The following is a 21,949-nucleotide window of genomic DNA, read 5'->3' on the forward strand; positions in this document are numbered from 1 at the left end:
ACATTTTTACCAGTGAGCTTTGTGACTTGGTATCTATCGCATACCATGCCTCCCTTCAGTACGACCCACACAGAGACTTCATGTAAACCCAGGAAGAACTACAAGTAGGCTGAGGAGAGGGCTTGGGCTCTGTAAACACTGCTCTTTGTTGAGTGCATGTTAAGATGGCTCTAGGGACTCTCTTTTCCTTAGCATGGGTAGCTCAGTAAAATCCAAACAAAGCCATTTCCTGCCACCCTGAGGAAAGACAAGGCTTTGCCATGAGATCTGTATGGAATGAATGATCCCATCCTGGTGGCCAATGGCTTACCTTGAAGGTCATTTCATTTGTCTGATTATAGCTGCTTGGGGAATGTTTCTGTTGAGAGCAGGCAGCGGAACAAGCTCACTTGTCTCGAATATTCCACATACATAAATTATTCACATGAACTACATTGACCCTTCCTTGCCTTTTAGAAAAAAAAAAATTGTTTCCCAAGGAAGTAGCCACTTTCCAAATCTCTATAAATACCTCTTATTGCATAAAACCATTTCTTTTATTGTGTAGGGCACTGAATCTTTATAGAGAATCTTCTGGATGTAGAGATAAAGAAGTATACAGATGTCTTTGTTTCTTCCATTATTTGAGAGGCCACCAGAAGTCCAGGTAGGCCACCCACCTTTGGACTTCACCAACTCTCTCTGTGCCCCCATCCCTCTTCATCACTGCATTGCAGCCCCCATCATGGGGACAGAGAACCCTTCTTCTGCCACAATCGTCACCAGAAGTCCAGTCCTCAATTGGGTGGAGACCTCTGCTCAACCACAGACCACAGTAGCCAGAAAACCAGAGAGGAAACAGAAACCAAGGGACAAAAATACTCATCCAACAAAGAAACTCAGAAATCAGCACCTAGACCTATAATCTAGACCCAAATCCAGATGCTAAGATGACGCTATAAGAACAAAATCAAAACCAGCCCAGGCAATATGTCATCATCAGAGCCTAGTTATCCTACTATAACAAGCCCTGAATTTTCCAACATAGCTGAAACACAAGAAAAAGACCTTAAAACCAACTTCATAAAGATGATAGAGGCCTTTAAAGAGGAAATGAATAAATCCCTTAAAGAAAGCCAAGAAAAAACAAACAGCTGAAGGAAGTAAGTAAAACTGTTCAAGAACTGAAAATGGAAACAGAAGTAATAAAAAAAAAATACCTCACAAACTGAGAGAGTTCTGGAAATGAAAAATTTAGGAATTCAAAGAGGAATTACAGAGGCAAGCTTCATCAGCAGAATACAAGAGATGGAAGAGGGAATCTCAGACACTGGAGATACAGTAGAAGAAATGAATATATAAGTTGAAGGAAATATTGAACCTAAAAAATTCCTGACACAAAACATGCAGAAAATCTGGGACATTATGAAAAGACCAAACCTAAGAATAATAGGGATAGAAGGAGAAGAATCCCAGTTCAAAGGCCCAGAGAATATTTTTAATAAAATCACAGAAGAAAATTTTCCTAATCTAAAGGAGGATATGCCTATAAAGATACCAAAAAATATAGAATACCAAATAGATAGTACCAGAAAAGAAAATTCCCCCACCACATAGTAATCAAAGCACTAAATATAAAGAACAAATAAAGAATATTAAAAGCTTCAAGGAAAAAAGACCAAGTAACATAAAGGCAGACCTATTAGAATTATATCTAACTTTTCAATGGAGGCTTTAAAAGCCAGAAGGGTCTGAACAGATATCCTGCAGATTCTAAGATACCACAAATGCCATCCCAGACCACTATACCAAGCAAAATTTTAAATCACTGTAGCTGGAGAAAACAAGATATCCCATGATAAAATCAAATTTAAACAATATCTCTCTACATATCCAGCCCTAAAGAAGGTACTAGAAAAAAACTCCAACCCAAGGAAGTTAACTACAGCCATGAAAACACAGGAAGTAAATAATCTCACACCAGCAAAACCAAAAGAAGAGAAACGCACACACATATATACCACCACCACCAACAACAACAACAATAACAATACTACCAATAACAAAATAACAGGAATTAACAGTCATTGCTAATTGATATTTCTCATTATCAGTGAACTTAGTTCCCCATAAAAAGGCACAGACTAACAGATACAAAAAGAGGATCCATCCTTCTCCTGAATACAAGAAACACACCTCAACATTAATGGTAGACAGTACCTCAGAGTAAAGGGTTGGAAAAGATTTTGCAAGAAAATGGACCTAAGAAACAAGCTGGTGTAGCCATTCTAATATCTAACAAAATAGACTGCAAACCGAAACTAATCAAAAGAGACAAAGAAGGATATATCATACTCATCAAGAGAAAAATTTACCAAGATGATGTTTTAATTCTTCACATCTGTGCCCCAAATGCTATGGCACCCACATTTGTAAAAGTAACATTACTAAAGTCCTTACATGTCAGTGAGAGACTTCAATATCCAATTCTTACCAATTGACAGGACATCCAGACAAAAACTAAACAGTGTGTTTTAGTTAGGGTTTCTATTTCTGTGAATGGGTCTTTTCATTTAGACCTCAGAGCATTTTTTTAATCAAAGAAAATACTTAGAGTCTTCACCCCACATAAGACTATGTAAGCCTAAACATATAAGTATGATTGGATGTTATTTATGCTGGCCATACCTTCTAGCTCAGAGAGAAAGTACCACATGGTACACAAGAGGAGGAGGAGGAAAGAAAAAAAGGAGAGAAGTGAAATAATAAAATTCCTTTTTCTTGAACACAAATGGTCTTAGGAAAAACCGGAGAAGCAGCTTCGAGATGGAATGGATTCTTATCCAGACACCAGCATTTACGCATTTCTTGAACTTGACTCACCTTTGTTAATAGAGGACAAACTCTCCATACTTTGATCTGGAGCAGATGCTTCCCTAGCACAATGGATTCTGCCCACTCTTTATTCTCAGCTTTTCTGCCTGTCCCGCTCCAACTTTTGTCGGTTTCTAGCATGCAAACATGCTGTAGAACTCCCAGGTAGAATAAAACAAAGCCCTCCCAGAGCCACACCCTAGTAGCCAACACAACATTCACTCACAGACCTTACAAGTCATGAAGGAGGTCATCACTCTGAGCAGTTTCCTCTGCCTACACACATAAAGATTTTTTTCTTTTTTGGATCAAGATAATCAGGGATCTGTAGTCAGTTTCAGCTCATCTTACCAAGACCAACAAGCTAAAGCTTATTCTCTTTGAGGCTGTAGTTGCTGTTTCCACAGTGTGAGCACCATGCTGACAGATGGCTAATAAACTGGAGACTCTAACCAACTGCATTCCTACCCATACCCCAGTGACTAGCTGTTGTCAATAGATGGGGACTAGACTGTGATAAGGAGCTGGGATGTTGTTGTGAGGCTGACAGGAAATTAGTTTTCAGCAAGGTCTTTTTCCTCTTTGGAACTATAAAGTTCATTCTTGGTACTCGAAATTTATTCTAACTTCTCCTTGCCATGATGACCTGTCTTTCTATGTCTCTGGCTTAGCACACTTCCATTCTATCTAGATAGCAACCCCCTTACCCTTCAGGGCAATTTATTTTCCTTCATAACTTTAATTTCCTTATTCTCAGGTGTCAATGTTTATCAATCACTTTCTTGTTTAAAAGAAATAATGAGATTCCAGTTTCCAATCCAAGAGAATTCACTGGGTCTCAGAAGGTGTCATGAATCTGCATTTGATCAGGTGGTCCATGTAGACAACATGTAGTCAAGGGTTCCTTATCCAGTCACGGTTACAAGTGTCTCTCCCAGTCAGTCTTATATTCATGAGCAATCACAACGGGCTGGGGCTCTAAGCCTCTAAAGTTGCACTGGACTCTGGTGCATCCATAGATGACTGAAGCTTGCAGTTTATAACAGTGCAACCTTATGTTCTGAGTCAGCTTTGCAAATGAGCTGAAATAAAAGGCTGCAGAACAAAAGAAAATAAAACATCGTGTTGTTGTTTATAAATGCTTATCCACTCCTTTTGTCTCTTTTTGATCAAATATAACAAATGAGACATGATGTGTGGCTGTGTTATCCAGTCTCAAAGCTGCTTCCCAGTGCTCACTCCTTCAGCAAGGCTGCACCTCTAAAAGGGCTGAAAATCTTCCAAAACAGTACCATCAGCTGGGGACCAACTGTTCAGAAACATGAGCCTATGAGGCACACTACATTCAAATCATAGTTGTTGGCCAAACACAGAGAAAAATCCACCAAGAATACAGTTCTCATAAAACAGTATTCCTTCCACTGACATCCTCAACAGATCACAGTATATGCACACAACCAAGCAACTGGCCTTCTTTTTCCACTGTCTGTGCCTTAAGTATAGCTGTAGCTTGGTTCTAGTTACCTCTTGACCTCCACTCCTGCCTCCTGACTTTGAGTATGCAGTGCAAATTTCCCGTGACTATGCTAACTTAGGTGCAAGTGGACCATTCAGATGGTTTCATTATTTGAGTAGTCAACTGCCTCACATAATTTAGAAAGACTCAGAGTACAACAATGTGTTCAAAGATTGATCATCATTCTCTATTTATATGGCCTATTGGCTCATTAGGTTTTTTTTTTTTTGTTTTTCGAGACAGGGTTTCTCTGTGTAGCTTTGCGCCTTTCCTGGAACTCACTTGGTAGCCCAGGCTGGCCTCGAACTCACAGAGATCCGCCTGGCTCTGCCTCCCAAGCGCTGGGATTAAAGGCGTGCGCCACCACCGCCAGGCTAGTTTTTTTATACCAACAGAAATAAACAAAATGTAAAACAAAACAACAAAATGTCTTTAAAGAGAACATAATTCTTAACAATTCCCAATTTTATAATTGTCCAGTTTTGATTAAAATATTCTATCAGATCTGGTTCAGTGTGAAGAAAGAGCCTAGAAGAGGGAGAATATAAAATCATGAACATTGTAAGTTTGTTTATTCTGTACTGTGTTGCAAAATGAGTTTCTTGGGAGTATAGTTACCTCAGAGCTTTGTTAGCTGATTTGTTTGTCAATGTGTCATGTTGTGCAGAAAATAAAGTTTGGCCACACTTTCACTTCGTGGTTTTTCTTCTGTTCCTAGACATTCAATGTGCAGATAGCTGTGGCATAGCATCTAATTCCTCTTCTTCCAAATACTACACTAAGGTGACCTTTTCTGATATTTTCATAGAGGGTATGATATGGGGGAACTGAGTGAAGAGTATATGAAATTCTCTGTATTATTTCTTTTAGCTATACAAGAATTTAGAATGCTGTGGGATAATGCCCTTGTACACTGGTTTAATAAAATGCTGATTGGCTAGTGGCAAGTCAGGAAGTATAGGTGGGGCCAGCAGAGAGGAGAATTCTGGGAAGAGGAAGGCTGAGTGAGGAGACACTAGCCTGCTGTTCAGGGAGCAGCATGTAATGGCACACAGGTAAAGGCACAGAACACATGGCAACATATAGATTAACATAAATGGGCTGAGTTTAAGTGTAAGAGCTAGTCAGTAATAAGCCTGAGCTAATGGTTGAGCAGTTTCAATTAATATAAGCCTCTGTGTCTGAGTGGCTGTGGGATCAATGGGTGAGAGAGATTTGTCCTGACTGTGGACCAGGCAGGACACAGAAAAACTTTAGCTGCACTAGAATTACCTTTAAATAAGTTAACTGAAAAAATATTAACCTCTAAAGATAAAGCCTAATGGAGTTTTGGAAGTAGTAAAACAAACGGGCATGAGATAACGATCTTTACTAATTCTAGAAGCCCCATCCTAAGACTGCAGTAAGGAAAGTTTCCAAAGCACTCTTTAGCCATAGAATCTTCAAAAAGATTGAGAATCTGTCATAACAGGGGCCCTGGAAAGTAAGACTGCCTCTCAGGGGCAGTCAGGCTTCCAGAGCCTTCTCTGCCTTTGACACTGCTCCTTCTCCATACATTGTTGCAGGCTGTGTGTGGTCAACTGTGGAATACAGAATAAAAGATTCCAGTATGGGGACTCCTAACACAGTTAAGACATGGAGAGAGGACCAAACAGGAAGTTGAAAATTAAGTCAATGAGTTGGTTAATATAAACCATAAAGAGCTTTATGCCTTGTGAACTTTCAGCCATTAAGAAGTTGGGTCTTTACTCTCAAGGTTGAGAACTAGAAGAACGATGGAAAAATTTAGCTAGCCCAAGAAATGTTGACATTGGGAGAATATACATTAGAGCTCAGTCAGGAAAGCAGAACTTACACAAACATGGGTGGAGCCCAGAGAAGTGCAAATCTAGATAAAGAAAATCATAGGATAAAAGTCATTGTCCACCACAACTGACAAGACAGTCATTCTGTGTGGCAGAATATTTGTTTAACTATGCAAAGATATGTTGCATTTGTTTAATTTTGTAAAGATGTGTTGCTGTTTTACCTTGCCTCATACAATAGAGAGGGGAAGCTGAGGGCAGGCTACGGAAGCTACAGCAGCTGTAGAAACACAGACAAGCACTTACTTGGTAGCTTAGGACAGAAGTCAGTGGAATAGGTACTTGGGATAAGAGGCTAGTGCCCACTGGACAGCTTTCCATCTATACATCACTGTGCCCTCCCAACTTTGCCTCTTCCTTCCTATCATTGGGAAATTTCTTTCTTAGCCAGAACTAATCACATAAAGATGGGGTCTAGAGAAGATTATTCTCAGACTTGAAGAGTTGTGGTAAAGGACAGGGTTATGCAATATTGCTCTGGAAGTCTCATTCCAGAAATGTCCAAATAGATCATCAGTCAAAATAGCAACAACAAAAAGAAACAAAACAAAACCCCTGAAAGCCAATGAGACCACATCTTTAGTAGGATACTTTAGATTAAGAACATTCAGAAAACTAAAAGAGCTCCTAAAAAATTAAATTGAAATAGAAAACTCAGTGGAATACTTAAAAGGTAAAGGCGGGGAAAGTTTCTTAAGCAAGAGTTAAAACTAGAAGGAGGTATAAAGTAGGAAAGGAAAATATGTCATTAGGAATGGAAAAACCACAAAGATGAAAGAGAAAATGTGACCAAGAAAATATCTCATCAACAAAATAATTTAAGAACATTTCTCAGAACTGAGGACATGAGCTAGCAGATTGAAAGGGTGAAGCCTGCTGACCGCAGAGCACATTGGGTAATCAGCATGGAGCTGCAAACTGCGGAGCCAGAGGAGACTTTATAAGTTTCTGAGGATGTAAAAGCAGCATCAGCAACAAGTCAAAACAAGCTTTTAAATACAAATGTATATGCGGAAGTTGCTTTATGCTTATTCATGGCAAAGCCACCTTGGAATACAGAGAAGAGAGAAAGATGGCTTCAAAATTCTAAAGGGGAATTGTTTCCAACATACTATCTAACCAGTCATCAATCAAGGAGAAAATAAAGGCATTTTTAGATATGCAATTTGCTTTTCAAGCACCTTTTGCAGACATTGGCAGTTTTATTCTATTTAGATGAATGAATATACCAAGAATAGAGAAAAGATTTTAAAAGAGGAACTGCCACAGAAAATATTGAAATTTTCTCCTCAGGGTCAGGAAGCAAGACATAGTGAGGCAATGGCCCGGCAGTAGCATGTGACTCAAGACTCAAAAGTAGGTGTCTTCTAGCTTGACTTTTATCTCAAGAACATCCTCCCAGAGATAAACCAAGAAAGGTGTTGGAGCCAAAAGAATGTCCCTTAGATGGAGGGAAGAGGGGGTAGGAGCTCAGAAACCCTCTAATACTATTCAAAAATTAAGAGCACTCTTATTTTTAACAGCATTGGTACTAGCAAGCACTAGCATACCATGTTTTCATGGTAGTTAAAAAAAAAAGACAGGAAAGCTCATGAACAGGAAAAAGGATGGAAAAGGAAAGAGGGGGAAGAAAGGAATTGTAACAAGACAAAGGAAATATCAAGGTATTTTCTTATGATGTTTCCTTTCTTCGGCTTGACTGTAACTCCTGAACTCCAAGGCTTGTGTTAAATATCAAAGTTAGAAAACAGTTTAGAGCACCATAGATTTGTGAAACATGTCTTCCATAGGAAACGTTTTCAGACAATGAAGCAATTACTCTCCTAAGTTGAAAACGACCTCTTTAGTGTTTCTCATTTTCCCCTCTCTCTCACCATGTATTTATGGAAACTTCCAAGATACAAGACCACCTCTGATCTATCAAATTTGATTTTCCTATCACCACTCATATTCATTCTTGTCCCTGTGTAAGGTGGTTCACATGGGGACAAAGAACACAAAAGGTGAACAGGGCAGATAGTCTGCCTTTGTGTAACCCCATCCTGAGGAGGAAGAGACTAATAGTGAAAGAACTAGTAAGTCTCAAGAAGCACTTTCCTCTTACTTTAACGTGTGGGAGATACAAGGCGGCCTGTGACAGAGAGCAAGTACCAAAGGACTCAGACAGGGAGTGGGCCATCTCTCTCGAGGAACTGACCAGAGGCACCTGACCATTCAAGGCCATCTTTTACCCTTATGTTTCATATGAAAGACGAGGAAGAAGAACTTAATGTCTCCACAACCACAAATCCCCAAGAAAGAGCAGAAGATCACACAGCTGTATAAAATGTGATATATTCCACCACAGTGCAGTGTGCACCTCTTTCAGAAAAACATTGGATATGTCTGAACTAGGAGTAGTAACCTGCATTTTTCCTAAAAATATTAAAACTGGCTCAACCTCTACCCATCTCTGCCCCAGTTGCAGGCCAAAAGGGAAGACCCCTGCTGGTAGTCTTCCCCACCAATACCTCCCCCAATCAGATCTTGCAATCTACAAGATGCACTCCCTGCTACAAACCCACCCATCCCCCTGTGACCTCAGTGGCTTCCTGAGACACAGAATCCACCAGCTCTGATTGGACCAAGAGGTGAGTGACTCTTCTCCCACCTGGAGAGTCCTGCCTGTAGGACTTAGGTTCTGAGGCATAACCTGTGTTCTCCCAACCTTACCCATCACTGCTCCAGTTGCAGGCCAGCAGGGAAGACCCTGTGGGCAAGTCTTACCACAAACACCTCCAATAGGAACTTACAATTTACAATACCCACTCCCTACCCTAAACCCACCTATTCCTCTGCAACCTCAGCAGCTTCCTTAGACACAGAATCTGCCAGCTCTGATTGAACCTAAAGCTCTGATTGGACCAAGAGCAGCTCCCTGAGACACAGAATCCACCAGCTCTAATTAGACCAAGAACTCCAATTGGACCAAGAGAGAGTGGCCCCCTGAAACACAGACACAGCAAGCATAGATTGGACCAAGAACAGCTCCCTCAGATACAGACACCTCTTGCACCTATTGCTGGAAGAGATAGGTAGATGCCAGTGCAAAAATGCACACAACAACATAAAGAGTAAAATGGCAGCACCAGAACCTACCAGTTCTACATCAGCAAGACCTGAACATAGCAATGTAGAAGAAGCAGAAGAAAGTTACCTTAAAAACAACTTTATAAAGATGATAGAGGCTTTTAAAGAGGAAATGAAAAATTCCTTTAAAGAAATTGAGAAAAAGACAAACAAAAAATTAGAAGAAATCAATAAATCCCTTAAAGACAGCCAAGGAAAAGCAATTAAACAGGAGAAGGAAACAGTTCAAGACCTGAAAATTGAAATAGAAATAACGAAGAAGACAAAACCTGAGGGAATGCTGGAAACAGAAAATCTGAGTAAATGAACAGGAACTACAAATGCAAGCATAACCAACAGAATACAAGAGATGAAAGAGAGAATCTCTGGTGTGGAGGATACAATAGAGGAAATAGATTCATTAGTCAAAGAAAACACTAAAGCCAAAAAAGTCATAACACAAAATATCCAGGAAATCTGTGACAGCATGTAAAGGCCAAACCTAAGAATAATAGGAATAGAAGAAGGATAAGAATACCAATTCAATGGTACAGAAAATATATTCAACAAAATCATAGAAGAAAACTTTCCCAAGTTAAAGAAGGAAATACCTATAAAGATATATAACGCTTATAGAACATCAAATAGATTAGACCCACCCCAAAAGTCCCCTCATCACATAATAATCAAACCACTAAACATTACAGAATAAAGAAAAATTAAGAGCAGCAAAGGAAAAAGGCCAAGTGACTTATAAAGGCAGACCCATCAGAATAACACCTGACTTCTCAATGAAGACTCTGAAAATCAGAAGGTCCTGGACAGAAGCAGTGCAGACACTAAGAGATCACGGATGCCAGCCCAGACTATTATACCCAGCAAATTTTTCAATCACCTTAGATGGAGTGCACAAGATATTCCAAGACAAAACCAGATTTAAACAATACCTATTCACAAATCCAGCCCTACAGAAAGCACTAGAGGGAAAACTCCAACCTAAGGAAGTTAGATGCACCCACAAAAACACAGACAATAGACAACCCCATAGCAGCAAATCCCAAAGAAGGGAAGTACACATACACTACCACCAAAGGATAATAGGAATCAACAATCACTGGTCATTAATATCCCTTAATATTAGTGCACTTAATTCACCTATAAGAAGACACAGGATAACATAATGGGTATGAAAATAGGATCCATCCTTCTGCCACATACAAGAAACACATCTCAACTTCAAAGAGAGACACTACCTCAGAGTAAAAGGCGGGAAAAGACTTTCCAATCAAATGGACTTAAGAAGCAAGCTGGTATGGCCATGCTAATATCTAAAAAAATAAACCTCAAACTAAAATAAATCAAAAGAGATTGGGAAGGACATTATATATTCATTACAGGAAAAATCCACCAAGATGAAGTCTCAATCCTGAACATTTATGCCCTGAATACAAGGGCACCCACATATGTAAAGGAAACATTACTAAAGCTTAAATCACACATCAAACTCCACGTACTAGTAGTGGGGAGACTTCAATACCCCACTCTCACCAATGAACAGGTCTGCCAGACAGAAACTTAACAGAGAAATAAGGGATCTAGTAGATGTTATGACTCAAATGGACTTAATAGATCTCTACATAACAATCCACCCTAACGCTGGGTGGTGGTGGAGGCGGCGGCGGCGGCAGTGGCGGCGGCGCACGCCTTAAATCCCAGCACTCAGGAGGCAAAGGCAGGTGAATCTCTGAGTTCGAGGCCAGCCTGGGCTACAGAGTGAGTTCCAGGAAAAGTGCAAAGCTACACACAGAAACCCTGTCTAGAAAAACCAAAACAAACAATCAAACAACAAAACAATCCACCCTAACACAAAGGAATATGCCTTCTCAGCAACCCATGGACCCTTTCCAATCAAACAAACTTAAGAAGTGAAGCATATCATAAAGCAAATCTCAGCATATACAAAAAAAAAAAAACTGGAATAACCTCCTTTATTTTATCATACCACTATGGCTTAAAGTTAGATTTCAATAACAAAAATTACAGAAAGCCTATAATCTTATGGAGACTGAATAATGCTCAACTGAATCACCAATGAGTCAAGGAAGAAATAAAAAAGAAATTAAAGACTTCCTAGAATTTAGTGAAAATGAATGTACAACATACTCAAAACTTATGCGACACTATGAGAGCAGTGCTAAGAGGAAAATTCATAGCACTAAATGCCCACATAAAGAAGTTGGAGAAATCTCACACTAGTGACTTAACAGCACACCTGAAAGCTCTAGAAAAAAAGAAGCAAACTCACCCAGAAGGAATACAAGGAACATACCTTGTATAAACATAATAAAGGCAAATTACAGCAAGCCAACTGCCAATATCAAATTCAATGGAGAAAAACTCAAAGCAATTCCACTAAAATTAGGTAGAAATCAAAGCTGTCCACTCTCCCCATATCTATTCAATATGGTACTCAAAATTCTAAGTAGAGCAATAAGACAACAAAAGGAGATCAAGGGAATACAAATTGGAAAGGAAGAAGTCAAACTTCGTTATTTTGCAGACAATATGATAATATACATAAATGACCCCAAAAATTCAACCAAGGAACTCCTATAGCTGATAAACACCCTCTGTAATGTGGCAGGATACACAATTAACTACAAATAAAGTAGTAGCCCTCCTATATACAAATTCTAAATGGGCTGAGAAAGAAATCAAAGAAACATCACCCTTTACAATAGCCACAAATAATATAAAATACCTTGGGGTAACTCTAAGCAAGTGAAAGACTTTTATGACAAGAACTTAATTCTTTGAAGAAAGAAACTGAAGAAGATATCAGAAAATGGAAAGATCTCCCATGCTCACCGATAGGTAGGATTAACATAGTAAAAGTGGCAATCTTACCAAAAGCAATCTACAGATTCAATGCATTCTCCATTAAAATTCCAACACAATTCTTCACAGACCTGGCAAGAACAATACTCAACTTCATATGGAAAAACAAAAAACCCAGGATAGCTAAAAGAATCCTGTAAAATAAAGCAACTTCTGGAGGCAACCGTCCCTGACCTCGAGCTCTACTATAGAGCTATAGTAATAAAAACAGCTTGGTATTGGCATAAAAACTGATGTGTGGACCAATGGAATTGAGTTGAAGTCCCTGACATTAATCCAAACACCTACGAACACTTGATTTTTAACAAAGAAGCCGAAACTGTACAATGGAAAAAAGAAAGTATCTTCAACAAATGGTGCTGGCTTAATTGGATGTCAACATGTAGAAGATTGCAAATAGATCCATGTCTATATCCATGTACAAAACTCAAGTCCAAGTGGATCAAAGACCTCAACATAAATCCAGTTACACTGAACCTCATAGAAGAGAAAGTAGGAAGTAGCCTTGAAGGCATTGGCCCAGGAGACTACTTCCAAAATATAACACCACTAGCACAGATGCTGAGACCAACAATTAATAAATGGGATCTCCTGAAACTGAGAAGCTTCTGTAAGGCAAAGGACACGGTAAATAAGATAATAACAGCATACAGAATGGCAAAGGGTCTTCACCACATCTGACAGAGGGTTGATCTCCAAAATATATAGAGAATTCAAGAAACTAGACATCAAAATACCAAACAATCCAATTAAAAAATGGGTTATAGAGCTAAAAAGAGAATTCTCAACAGAAGAATCTCAAATGGCCGAAAGAGATTTAAGGAATTGCTCAACATCCTTAGTCATCAGGCAAATGCAAATCAAAATGACTCTAAGGTACCATCTGATACCTGTCAGAATGGCTTAGACCAAAAACACTGATGACAGCTTATATTGGAGAGGATATGGAGCAAGGGGAACACTCCTTCATTATTTACTTCACAGACTTGTACAGCTGCTTTGGAAATCAGTATGGTGGTTTCTCAGAAAATTAGGAATCAATCTATTTCAAGACCCAATGATACCACTCTTGGGCATATACCCAAGCAATGCTTAATCATACCACAAGGATACTTGCTCAACTATGTTTATAGCAGCATTATTTGTAATAGCCAGAACCTGGAAACTAACCTAGATGCCCCTCAACCAAAGAATGGATAAAGAAAATGTGGTACATATACACAATGGGGTACTACTCAGTAGTAAAAAATAATGACATCATGAAATTTACAGGGAAATGGATGGAACTAGAAAATATCATTCTGAATGAGGTAACCCAGACTCAGAAAGACAAACATGGTATGTACTCACTCATAAGTGGATACTAGATATAAAGCAAAGGATAACCAGACTACAACCCATAGCTTCAGAGAAACTAGCTAACAAGATGGGGAAACCAGAATGAGTATAGCTGATACACCAAAGCAAATAGTGACTCCGGTTATAGATCCCTCACTGCCTGAAGTAGAAGAGAGATGCATCGATCCCCCTGGGAAGGGGAAATAGATGAGATCTCCATGAGTAAACTGAGGGTGACAGGGGCAATAGAGGGTAAGGGATGGGGGATGAGAACATAAGGGAATGGGATGGTTGAGCTGGAACAGGGTTGGAGTGGTACAGCAATGAAAGAAATACCATTATAGGGGGGAGACATCATAGGGATAGGGAGAAATCTGGTGCTAGGGAAGTTCCCAGTAACCCACAAGGATGACCCCAGCTTAGACTACTAGTAATAGTAGAGAGGGTGCCTGAACTGGCTTACCCCAGTAGTCAGATCAGTGAATACCCTATCATCACAGAGCCTTCATCCAGTAACTGATGGAAGAAGATGCAGAGATCTATAGCCAAGCACCAGGCCAAGCTCCAGGAGTCTAGTCGAAGAGAGAGAAGAGGGATTTTATGAGCAAGGGGCATCAAGATCATGATGGGGAAACCTACAGAGACAACCAAACCAAATTAGTGGGAACTCATGAAATTTAGACCTATAGCTGTGGTCCATGGGCCTGGACTAGGCCCTCTGCATAGGCAAGACAGTTGTGTAGTTTGATCTGCTTAAGGGCTCCCCTGGCAGTAGGATCAGGATCCATCCCTGGTGCATGAGCTGGTTTTTTGGAGCCCACTACCCATGGTAGGACACCTTGCACAGCCTTAATGCAGGGGGAAGGGCTTGGACCTGCTTCATTTGAGTGTATCAGGCTCTGCTGACTTCCCATGTGAAGCCTTACCTTGCCAAATGAGGGAATGGGGCATGGGTTGCGGGGGCAGGGGGAGAGTCTGGGTGGGCAGGAGGAGGGAAGAGAGGGGGATCTGTGGTTGGTATGTAAAATGAATAAAAATTTTCCTAATTAAAAAATATTAAAACTGAAGGAAACTTAAACTCCTCTAATTACATAATTTCTTACCTCCCTCAAATCCCTCTCAGATGTGATGTGAAATCACAGTCCTACTGTTGGCATTTTTCACAGGAACAGCCTTGTCGCCTGGTAGCAGACTTATGGCTTGAGCTTTCATGCATAATTTCCCAGCTCAGCATATTTCTTATTTGCCGCAACTTTTGATCACAGACAGGGATGTACTGTGAGCTGAATCAATGGCACAAGGAAAAAGGTATTTGGAAAAATTATTCATATTTTTTCCCAGTCAACAACTGCAAACTGATGAGTAAACACAAACTTTGTGTTAAAGAAATAGAACCAAAGGGGCCAACTGTGACAAGAACAAATATGTTAGGAGCCTTAAAAGTCCAAGGGGATCGTAGAATCATTTTATTTTACCAATCCCTCCTCAGGGACAGAGTAAAGATTCTTTTTTCTGGATTTTCCATTTGCCATTTGTTAGGGCTGATTATTGCCTTTCACAGATCTCTCTAGTACTATGGGAAATGGTCCTGTTTGTAAACTCCCTGATCTAGTCTGTTTGTACAGCCAACAGTCTTTAGCTTGCCTCATCACGATCTTTTCTACTTTCCCAGACTCCTTGGAAACCCTCCTGTGAGGTTCTGTAGCATGTCTGTGGAGGGTGGATACATCTTCCCCGGGCCTCCTGGCAGTTGTGAGGTGAGCAGATTATGCATCCTGATATTCTCTTCCACCACAGATACAGAAACAGTGGAGTCAACAGCCATAGACCAAACCCTCAGAGACTTTGAGCCCCAAACTCCTCCTTTTAAGCGATTCATCTCAAGTATGTTTTTGAGCCAGAGTTCTGATTAATACAATGACAGACACTGGAGGTGGCCACATCAGAGGACAGCCAGTGGCACGGTGGACAATCAGCAGGGGTTGGAGGCTGAGGAAGGAAAGGGAAGGACTGAGGAAGAGGCTCATGGAGTGATTTGGCTAAGGGCCGGCGGGCTCAGGCTTGATGCCATCAGCAGTGGGAGGGCACATCTTTTCATCAGCTTTCCAGTTCTGTAGCATTGCCATGGTCACAGAATTCTGCTCTGGAACCTGCAGGTCCTTACAGTCGTCTGAGCTGTTTCTGAGAAGAGGTTCCTAGGCTCTGCTCCCAGAGACCACGAATCCATAGGTCTGTGTTGGAGCTTCAGAGCTTGTGATTTTGCAGACCCTCAGACGACTTTGGGGGAGCCAAGAGGAGCAGGGCCAGTAGGCCTGCACTGTTGTGATGCACCCCAGAGATACAACATCATAGGAGCCAAGGTGCTGCCAGCATCAGGAGCTGCCACAGGCTCTCTTACTAAGTGACACGGATGTAACACGGATTGCTAAATGGTCTTTTAAATAGAAAAGACCCAGAGCCAGATATATTGGGGTGAAAGCTGAAAGAGAAACAAAACAAGCCAGCCACATTCTTACCTCTACAAAATCCTCAGCCTCAAGAGAGTGAGTTCCCATTTCCTCATGCCTTACATATCTTTTTCTGCCCTGCCATCTTACTTCCTGGGATTAAAGGCGTGTGTGCTTCCCAAGCAAAGCCATGAGATCTCAAGTGTTGGGATTAAAGGTGTGTGCCACCACTGCCTGCTTCTGTTCCCAGTGTGGCTTTGAACTTACAGAGATCTGGATCTCTGTCTCCCGAGTGATAGGATTAAGGGTGTGTGCCAATCACTGCTGGCTGGCTCTGTCCTCTGATCCCCAGATCAGTTTTATTGGGGTTCATGGTATATCACCACACACAGGTTTTTCAGGACGAGAAGAATTTATCAAAGCATCCAAAAGGACCTGATGTAAGGGACAGTTTCCATTTCCATCCCCACTGATCATGAGGATTATCATCTGGGTTATTTCTATCATTATTTATTTTTGCATGTATGTGTAGTGTGAATTTGTGTATTTACATGATCCCATGTATGTGCGTACACATGCACATATATGCAAATGCTGGTGAAAAACCAAGGCAGACACTGGGATTCATTCTTGGTCACTTTCTTCCTTATTCACTAACTGAGCTTAGGACATGGGCTAGTCTAGCTAACCAACATGTTTTGAACTACAGGACATGGAGTTTCACTACACCCTCCTAGCATTTAGTGGGTTCTGAGACCCAAACTGTGGCCCTCATGCTTTTATCCACTGTGCTATCACCCTGTTTTGATAGAGTCAAAACCCTACACATCAGACTCTGGCTCAGTGTTCCCTGGCAAATGGGGTTTCTGAGGCATGATTACATATCCAGCACCCAAAGTCACACCAAAGTGAAGCACTTCGCCACTGAGTGAGCAGACACATGGCAATGCTCTTCTTATTCATATCCCTGTGGCGCTAAGTGAAAATTACTATTTGGGTGTAAGATCCTTCCCTAGACTCCAACAGATCAGGCTAAAAAAGAGTCAAGTCAGTCATGTTGGAGTTCCTCTGAATGAAGTTGAAATTAGCCAGTTTGTCTGACCTCAAAAACAAAGAGATAACAGCTACATTTTCCAAACAAATCAGTTCCAATTGGCATGACAATGGATTTCCCTCTGCCTCCTCTCTCTCTCTCTCTCTCTCTCTCTCTCTCTCTCTCTCTCTCTCTCTCTCTCTCTCTCTCTCTCTCCTCTTTCTTCCCCTCTCTCTTATTCACACACAGCAACCCAATGATAACTAATAATTTCTTTCTTACTGTCTCTACCTTACAAGAAAAGTGACTTTGAAGCTGAGTGTGAGAGCTCACATTTAATCCCAGAGTTCAGTGGACAGTACAAGAAGATTGCGAGTTTGAGTTTTGAGACAACTATGGCAACATCGCAAAACTCCATCTAACAACAACAGAAACCAAACCAACTTAAAAAAAAAATCTTTTTCTCTGCTCTCATTTGCTTCCTCTCTTTATAAGACCTACCTCCTCTTCTCAGTACAGTGGAACATTTTCACTTTTGGAGCAATGAACCCATCTTAGAGATGAAAATAGAACAATACAGATACTTAAGCTAAACTAGTATAAATTTTCCCTTAGGTAAGAGTAAGGATTAACATGAAGAATTTACAAAACAGTCATGGCACTGACACAAAGAGAAAAGGACAAGATCAAAGACAGCAGTGGTTACATTTCTAGTTGTGTGTGAGAGACCCTCTGACTTGGGTCCTCTCTCACACAAGTATGGGCGACATGAGAGAAGGTTAGCTCTGCCTCAGTCTAGCCCAGCCTGCTTGAATGCAATAGCTACATGCAATAGGAGCAAACAACCAGTGTGTATAATCTCACTTTAAATTCATGACATGATCCTTAAGACTATATCAAACTCATACACTGCTTTTGCCCACATAGTCACATCTATTTCCTCTCTTCAGACCTTCCAAATCCATCCCTGCCCATAGCTCATCCACTCTCTCAGCATTGACATGACTTCTGATTTCACTGAGAAACGATTCATGCTTTTCTCTCTCCATAGGAATGGGACTCATTTCATCTTCTTTCTCACTCATTATTCTAGATGAACTATTCTATTCAGGTTTGGCCCCCCTCTGCTTATGGTCAGATCCCATCCATCCTAGGGTGCTTATGGAAATTGCCCCATCAGTTCTCATTACTTCTCCTCTGAGGGCAGTTTTCTCTGTCTACAGACAGTGTCTTTCCCACAGGCAACATATACATCTGTTTGAGCTAGTCCTTCTTCAAGTCCAGTCCTCATTTGCCCTCTGGGGTGCCTGGCCTCTAATTTGTCTCTTGCCTCCTTGGCTGTTCATCTGGCTGCCCTCTGCTTGCTTCTTGCCTTCTTCCAAGCTCCAGGTTGAGCTTATCTCTTCTTCCACCCTCACTTCCAGTATCTGATGGTCAGTAACATAAGTGGTGACATCTCCCTAATTTTCATGTCTAACCCAGGTTTCTCCCTCAACTCCAGAACCACATATCCCACAGCCTGCCTATCATCTCTACTTGATGGCTATCTATCACTTTTGATTCAACAAGATCCGACTGTGATCCTGCTCTCCAAGACCACCTCCTCCACAATCTTTCTGTGCTGTGTGATGTCTTTCTGTATGCTGTGAATATGTGTTGCTCCTATTGGCTAATAAATAAATAAAGCTGTTTTGGCCTATGGCAAGGCAGCTTAGAGGCAGGCAGGAAATCCAAGCAGAGATATGGAGAAAAGAAAGGAGAGTAGGGAGAGATGCCAGCCACCGCCCAAGAAACTGCAAGATGTCAGCAGATCGGTAAATCCACAGAATATATGGCAATTCATAGATTGAGTTAAACTATAAGAGCTAGCTAGCAAGAGGCCTGCCATAGGCCATATAGTCTGTAAATAATATCAAGCCTCTGAGTGATTATTTTATAGGCGGCTGCAGGGCTGCGGGCCAGGCGGGACTGGAGAACCTACCACTACATTTCTGAAATCAAATATCTAGTCATATGGAAGCTTCTTCCTCCCATTTCCCATCCTTCAGCAAATACAAACACTCACATATTCCATTCCAGAACCATTTTTTTTTATTTAAGTCTAATCTAATATGTAAAAACTTTTTAAAGAATATACAAATTGGTATTGTGCTTACAAACATTCTAGACTTCTGGATTTGTTCTCAATGTCTTCAGTACAGAATTTCAATTGGTAAATACAGAAATCTGTAAGCTATCCAGTGACAACTTTATTGCACTTATCTAGCCCAGTAAGTGAATTGCTGATCTGAACTTTTAATTGGAAGAATTCGTTAGGATTGTCACCAGAGTGAAACAAGTGAGGAAAACAGTTTTCAGTGATAAAACATGTGTTGCTGATGTTGTTGTAACACATTGTTGCATATAACTATTGAAATAGCACAACGTATGTCCACAAAACAGGTCAGCTCACAGAATACAGAATTATAATTTGTTACCTGCTTTGAATATCAAATTCAATTATTGTTTTCACAGAAGTCATTATTGGTTTAGTTAAATCATTGCTTTTCATTTAGTAAATAAAAGAAAAAGTATTGAAAACTACTATAATGATGAAAAAAGCATTTACAGATTTTTAAGACTCATTCATTAGGGTGCTTCCTACACCCAGGAAGAAAGTGATTGGCTTCTGTGTCTTCTTGGGTCAGTTGTCATTGTGGAACCTTTTGCTGATTGTAATATGCTGCACTCACCAGGAAAAAATGATAAACAAGAAAACTACTCAGAGTGGCATTTGGCAGCATCCCAACACCACACTGGAGCCTTTCATTCCTGTCATTTAAGTCCTTATAATGTCATAGAAAAAGAGCTGGCTAACAATAACATAGTAAAAATGCTTTTAACTGTAAAATAATCTTTGAAGCTAAGTCCTACAAAGGTCACTGAGCAGCCATTCAATTTAATAATTGAAATGGTTAAAAGTTTCCACTGTGAATTTTTCTCTTAGTTTTCTGTGTCATGGTAAATAAGCACCATTATGCATTGTGGTAAATAGCACTACCATGCATCATGGTAAATAGTACCACCATGAATCATGGTAAGTAGCATCACCATATATCACGCTAAATAACACCATCATATATCATGGTAAATATTAGCATCATGCATTGTGATAAACAGCACCATCATGCATAACGGTAAATAGGACCATCATGAATTGTGGTAAATAGCACCATCATTTGCCTGAGCAACAACTACAGGTCTCATCAGGTGTCCCTCTCTCTTACTCCTCACATCAACATATCAGCGGTCTTATGTTTGTATCTCTAGAAGTTCTTGATCCTGTATCCTTTACCTGACACTATCCTAATATCTGGCACAAACTGGACCAAGAGGCCCTATCTCATTCTTACTCTTCTCCAATTTAATCTTTACAAATTAAATAAGCAGTCACTTTAAAACATAAGTGTCTCATGCCACATCCACATTTTGCTGGTAGTGTGCAAGTAGAGCTTGCAGATTAGATATGCATAACTAAATTAAATTCCCTCTGAAGTCTCACTAAATGCTAGCAAAGAACTTTTTTAAGAAGAGGGAAACCCACAGCTTGGGAAAAGGCATGAAAGAGAGAGCAACCCTTAAATCCTGGGGGATGGGAGACAGTGGCAGTGTAACAGCAGTAGAGTCCTGAACTACCTGATTTATGCTACAGGTCCTAAAGGCTAATACAATGCTGGCACAAAGGAAGAGGAGAAACATGAGACAACAGGGAACACAGTCCAAACTACCAAAGAGCTTCCTCTTCCTGAATCCTGATGGAACAACTCCTGTCACACTGATGGCTGTACCAAATACCCAAAAGAGACCTCAGGTTTATTCTGTAGAGGTGCTGGACTCTGAGGCAGACAGTACGGTCATAATCCAGGGAAGGGAGAGGACATGAAGCCTGTGTAATGGATGCTTGGGCTTCCCAGAATACTTTGCTAGGCTTCCATCCTCCAGAGAAAGAGAGGAAGAAATTTACTGAGGCCTATAGCTTGTTAAGAGGAAAGATTTCCCATGAAAAGTCCCAACAAGATGGCTTTATAGCTAGCTCAGAGCAACCAAGACACGCTCACATACTCAGTGTTCCCAGAAGCTTTTGCTCATTATCTTCTCCCATTTCATGCTGGTGTAACACAATACTGACCACCGGGTTCTACACAGAATAGAGATTCATCCCTTACTGTTCTGGAGGTCAGGAAGCGCGAGATCAAAGGGTCTTCATGTTATTAGGGCCTTCTTCCTGCTTTATTCCAGGCCAGAAAATAGAATGACAAGATAGCATGCCCAATAGGGAGGAGGGGAACCCTCTATCCATCTTTCCCCAGGAGCCCATGCCTGTGATGACTGACCCACCCCCATGGTAACCATTCATTTATGAGGTCAGAACCCTTGTGACCTAATCACCTCTTAAAGGTCCCTCTTCTCAACATTGTTAAACTGCAGACTAGGTCCTCAACATATGAAGTGTAGGGGACACGTTTGAATCATAGCAGTCACCTACTCCTTAATACATACACACAACAGAAGATTAACAAGTATTTAAGTAGAAATGAGAAAGAGACATATAAAGAAGATGGGACAAATAGAGGAGTAGGTAGAGGGAAGAAAGCTCTGAAATATTTCTGCAATAGACAGAGGAAAAGGGAAAAGGAGTAAAATGTATTTTTAAGGGAACGTGCAGAGAGCAACAACAAAAGGAACTGGGAAATTAAAATGACAAATGAAAACCTCAAAGGAAAAAACAGAGGGTAACAGATGAAATAGATACTGTGAGAAACAAATAGTAAAACAATAGACAAATAAGATAATACTACACTTCGCTTACAGAATTGCTCAAAAGAGGAAGAGATCAGCAGTTTGGGAGGGG

General features: G+C 40.5%; 1 long non-coding RNA gene across 3 annotated transcripts in view; it reads right to left on the reverse strand.

Annotated features, from left to right (window-relative positions):
- Positions 1-21,436, reverse strand: part of LOC121830156 (uncharacterized) — a 31,402-nt gene extending 9,966 nt beyond the window's left edge. For 2 of the 3 annotated variants that reach the window (XR_013052084.1, XR_013052086.1), the window contains exon 1: positions 21,264-21,436. This is a non-coding gene — a long non-coding RNA (uncharacterized LOC121830156). Of the gene's footprint in view, positions 1-14,681; positions 14,862-21,263 lie in introns of all 3 variants that reach the window. The other variant, XR_013052085.1, reaches the window with a different exon arrangement.
- Positions 21,437-21,949: the final 513 nt, after the last annotated feature.

Source organism: Peromyscus maniculatus, chromosome 6, assembly GCF_049852395.1.
Source record: "Peromyscus maniculatus bairdii isolate BWxNUB_F1_BW_parent chromosome 6, HU_Pman_BW_mat_3.1, whole genome shotgun sequence".
Taxonomy (NCBI): Eukaryota; Metazoa; Chordata; class Mammalia; order Rodentia; family Cricetidae; genus Peromyscus; species Peromyscus maniculatus.